General features: G+C 33.0%; 1 protein-coding gene across 1 annotated transcript in view; it reads left to right on the top strand.

Annotated features, from left to right (window-relative positions):
• Col4a6 (collagen type IV alpha 6 chain) overlaps positions 1-5541 on the top strand; it is a 359207-nt gene that overhangs the window by 48666 nt on the left and 305000 nt on the right. The gene's annotated exons all lie outside the window — the stretch shown is intronic.

Genomic DNA, 5541 nt, shown 5'->3' with positions numbered 1-5541 from the left:
TCCTCTTCCTCTTCCTCTTCCTCTTCCTCTTCCTCTTCCTCTTCCTCTTCCTCTTCCTCTTCTTCTTCTTCTTCTTCTTCTTCTTCTTCTTCTTCTTCTTCTTCTTCTTCTTCTTCTATCTTTGTCTAGATTTGAGAGCAGGGTAATGAAAGCTTCTAAGAATAATTATGAGAGTACTCCTTCTACCTAAATTTCATTCAAAAGTTTCAGGAGTTTTGGTGTTAGTTCTTACTTGAAGTTTTTGTAGCATTCAGTTGTCAATCAATCAGCTCAGGCTTATCTTAACTGGTAGGTTTTTATTACTGATTAAATTTCATTGCTGTTGATTATTCAAGATTTTATTAATCTTCTTGGTTCCATTTTGATAATTCATATGTAGCTAGGAACCCCTCCACTTTTTCACAGTTCTCTAACTTTTTGATATATAGGTTTGTAAGATAATTGCTAATAATTTTCTGGATTTTTTTTTGTTTTTTTTTTTTTGTTTTTTGGTTTTTTTGTGATACCGGGAATTGAACTCAGGTCCTTGTGCTTGTGAGGCAGGCCACTGAACCGCTGAGCTAAATCCCCAGCCATTATCTGGATTTTTGATGGTGTTTGTGATGTCACAGTTTTCATTTCTAATTTCATTTGCTTGTACCTCTTCTTTCCTAAGTTGGTTAAGGATTTGTGTATTTTGTTCATTCTTTCAAGGAAACAGCTCTTCTATTCATTGATTCTATGTATTTTTTAATCTTCATTTTATTGATTGCCTCTCTGATCTTTATAATTTCCTCCCTTGTACAAGCTCTAAATTTGGATTATTTTTATTTTTCTAGTACCTTAAGAGTCATCATTAAGCTATTTATTTGGGTTCATTCTGTTTTTCTGATTTGGGCCTTCACTGCAATAAACTTTCCTCGTAAGACTGTCTTCATTGTGTTCCATAAGTTCTGGTATGTTGTGCTGTAATTATCATTTAATTTTAGGAACTCTTATTTCTTAATTTCTTCTGTGTTTCACTGATTATTCAAAGCTGTGTTTTTTAATTGTCGATACATTTGCATATTTTCTGTGGTTTCTTTTGCTACCGATTTCTAGGTTCATTGCACTGTGATCTGATAATATGCATGGTAAAAATTCAAGTCTTTTGCATTTACTTAGGCATGCTTTACTAGCTACCATGTGTCTATTTTGGAGAAAGTGCCATATGCTTCCAAAAAGAATGTGCTTTATAGCTCAGATTTCAATTTGCTTAGTCTCTCTTAACATGTGTTGTGGATTTTATTTATTTTAAAATAATACCTATAATTTCTTGATTATAAAGTAATGTCATCATATTAGTAGGAAAGTACAGAAAGACACAAAAAATAAAAATAAAATTATCCATCATCCCACAGTTGCTTTTTGCTGCAGAAACTTACAAAAGTTTTTGTGTGTAAATCTGTAATTGACATGATTGTGATCATGCTGCATATATCATTCTGCTGTAAAGTCCTCGTTTCTTTTTTCACAATAAAACACACCTCATCTGATCTCTAAAAACTTTGTCATCTTTTAATGGATTTATTTTGCTATATCAAATAAATATACCATAATTTATTCAGTTACTTGATTGTTGTCAGACATTTTAAGTTGTTTTAACCATAAGTTCCTACAGTGATTAATACTATTCTTATGGCTAAGGATTTATATTTATCTTTGATTTCCCCTAGGATACATAACTCTAAGTAAAAGTGCTAACATGCATATCTCTAAAGGATCAATAGTAATAGTAATCTAAAGTATCAGGTGTAAATATCCTAGAAGAAATTGTAGAGACAATATCCTTATAAATGTGGAGTAAGAAATGACATCCTAAGTATGTTATAAAAATCTGAACACATAAAGGAAAATATTGATATATTGGACCACTTTGTAGACATTTAATGTAAAAATATATCATTAAAAATACCAGAGAATGCCACAGTTGGAAAAAAAAATTACATGTGTGAAAAAAGTTTGATTCATTACTACATAAAGTGGTAAAGCCTATATATATTATATACATACATTTATGCTTAAACACATACACTTACATACACTTTTGAACCTTTATCAAGAAACAGAATTCAAAGCTTTATCTTTTGGCCTTTTCCAGGCTGGGAATTGGAAAAGAGATTTTTCTGACTCCAGATTATAAATTGCAAAAAGCTTTTTCTACAGAGGTTCAGGTGAGATGAAGCACAGCAATTTCTGTCCCTTACATTTGGATCTCAGAGAGAAGGTGTATTCCTTTCATCATTGCCTGGAGATGTAGCTCTAGCCTTCAGCTAAGGAAAACAAAAAGAGAGCTACGAAAATCTGGGTATGACAACTGAATGCTGATAATTTATTCCATGTTAAAATAAGTAGTGAGATTGTACCATCTGTATGTGAATTATGGACACCCTCTTTAACATTGTAGTAAAATAGTCTTGTATTTAAGAGATTCTGAAATAGAGAGGAACGATGAGAGAACAAGTAAAATTAAACTATTTACCTAGGGATTTCTATTTCCTGACGGTAAAAGAAAAATATTAGCCCAGTACTAAACAGGGGAGAGAAGCCACTTCTTAAAGGACTATTTTGACACATTTTCCTAGCAAATACTAATCTTTACTAGCATTCACCTCATAATAAAGAAGGCTTAGTATTGGTCTTCACGAAACAAATGTTTTATTGGCAGCCATGGAGTCTGGATCATATGCCTTAGAGAAATAATAAAGCGTGCTTTGACTAGTAGTCATGATGACAAAGATAGAATAGCTTTTAGGCACTACAAGGAATGGTGTAAACAGCCATTTCCACTAACTTTCTCAGTGTACAATTGACAATCCCTACCTTACAACTCAATGTGACCTCTATGTTATACAACAGGAAAATCAGAGTGGGATGGATGCATTGGAAGCTTCTCTAGAATCTGGGGTTTTGTATTTGGATGAGCTATTGCATGGTCTCTTTTTATCATCAAACTTTCAAAATGGTTAATATAGAAAGATACTAGGATGAATCATTGTGTTATTCAATAATTATTAAAATCTGCTTCCTTCCCTGGGTCTCACAGTCCATCCAGCCCCAGCATTTTGTGTGTTGAAAAGAACATTGCCTGAAGGGAAAACACTTGAACAAACAATTTACTTGAATACAATCCAACTATAAACTTTGAGGAATGTTTCTGACCCAAAAAGAATGTATCTTATTGTCTTTTTGTCCCAGTTTTGATTAATTCATATTATCGAGAGTCTCTGTTTTTAATAAACTGCATTCTAACTTAAACCAACCTAGAAAGTAAAATTAATTAAGATATTTATAAATTCGATATGTCTAGTACTTACAGAAAATACAAATCAGAGAAACAAAAAGACCCTTTGAAGCTATTAACCAGGGCAAAATCTAGCATAGTATATTAAACTGGCTGGCATTTAGTAAATGTTTGTTAAATTGAACTGAATAAATTCTTAAAATAGCATTCTCTCTTCTACTTTGCCAAAAAATTTTCAGTGGTTTTGTATTAATAAGAAATTCAAGTTCAACTCCTTTTCCTGCTCTGTACCTACTGATGTGCTTCCTTGATCATGGCTTGATAGATATGCTTCCCAAGCCTCTGACCGGTCATATTCCAAAAAAGGATGCACTGCCTTCATATTATCATATTATCAAATCATTCATATTCTTCCATTTATAGCACATATTACACATTCCCCTATTTCTTCCACCCTAACAGTTAGGCCCCAAAGTATTTCTTTTTATTTTTCTCTCTTCACTCTTTTTCTTATTTAAATCTTAGAAAATACCATGTGCTTATTGGTTTTTCCAAAGTTTAAGTTTGTTGACCTTCTTTCTTGAATGAGATTATTAACTAATGGAAGTAAGGATATACTTTCTCATATCTCTCTGTATACTTTAGCTCTTTTTTCTTGGATTCTCAATCCTAGATCTTAAGTTAGGGAGAAGACCTCTTTAGGCTGTGTATACAGAAATGTATTTCAGCCAACTAGATTTCCTTTGTAATCCTTTATGGTGTCATTTTACTTTTGAACCTTTACATTAAATTAGAATATTCATCTACATAAATGAACAAATAATAAAGGTACTTATAGTTTAATGAATTTTATAAGGCAAATATAACTGTATAACTAGCAAGTACCCAGAGCAATAAATAAGATTATTACCAGCATTCCAGAAAAATGTATAGCTCAATAATTTTTGTTGCAGTGATGGGATCCAACCCAGGGACTTGTGCATGTTGGCTAATCACTGAGCAATACCTCCAGCTCACTCGATGAATCTTTATAAGGCAAATATAACTATATGTCTACCAAGCACCTAGAAAAAGGAATATAATCAGCATCCCAGTATCCTGGTTTCTAACACAATAGATTAATTTTGCTAGTTCTTGAACATTAAATAATAGAATTCACTGTTAAGAGTTTTAGTTGATGTATTTAAAAACTTTTTTATGAAAAGGTATTCAAAGCCTTCACTGACAAAAGTAACACAAAGGAAAAAAATATGCAGAACCACGGACAATCTCTTCAGCTTTTTCAGCCTAAGGATTTCCAGAAGTCTGATTCTCTGTATAAAATGTGGAGAAATTCACAGAAGTAGTTGTATAAGTAAAGTGACTCAGAATGGGATAATGCCTAAAATAGAGTGGTAGTGCCAAGGGTATGCAAAATTGATTCATAATGAGTCAGTTCTTCCTGTGAGGGCAGGTTGAGAAGAGTACTTTTTGACTTAACAAAATGAGCCTTAACATTTTAGAATATATTGCTAATGGCTTTGTTTTTCATAGTAATTTTAAGAATAGTCACTTGCTTGGCAAACTAGATTCTTACATTTTCTAGTACAAGGTTTCACACGTAAGAGGACCTGGTTATTCATCTTGTGTCTCAGTTGGTCATTTTGAAATAAAATGTCAGCTTATTAGTCCTTTTGAAGGGGCATTTTTTTTCTAGCTGGTAATTTATAAGAGATTTCAATGCAATTGGTTTGTTGAGTATCAATTGTAGACAGATGTGTTTGCACTGAGGGTGGTCAATACTATAAGGACAGAGAAGTACAAGCAGAGATTCATCTGCCTAATCAGGAATAGCTGCAAATGAACCTTGGCTCTTTGCAATGGCATTGTGATATAAATGCATCAATATACTTCTCCAAGCGGTAGTGCACGGTTATAATCCCAGCACTCTGGGAGACTGAGGCAGTAGGATCAAAAGTTCAAGTCAAACCCAGACAACTTAGCAAGATGCTATCATAAAATAAAACGTAAAAAACACTGATGATATAACTCAGTGTAAATTCCCAGGGTTCAATCCTCAGATATCTATATCTATCTATATCTATATCTATATCTAATCTATGCATATAAAATGTGTTTTGTTTAAGGAGTTAAATGTACCCTGTTTAATTCCTCTCTTAGCATAACTTTTTTCGATACAGGATCTTGCTGTGTAGTTCAGGCTGGTCTTGAACTCACTATGGAGAACAGGCTGGTCATGAACTTGGAGCTATCCTGCTCCCTCAGCTTCCCAAATGCTG

Source organism: Fukomys damarensis, unplaced genomic scaffold, assembly GCF_012274545.1.
Source record: "Fukomys damarensis isolate Sample0158 unplaced genomic scaffold, DMR_v1.0_HiC HiC_scaffold_39, whole genome shotgun sequence".
In the NCBI taxonomy this organism is placed as follows: Eukaryota; Metazoa; Chordata; class Mammalia; order Rodentia; family Bathyergidae; genus Fukomys; species Fukomys damarensis.
The sequence above is the reverse complement of the archived record's forward strand: the minus strand, read 5'-3'. Positions and strand labels throughout refer to the sequence as shown.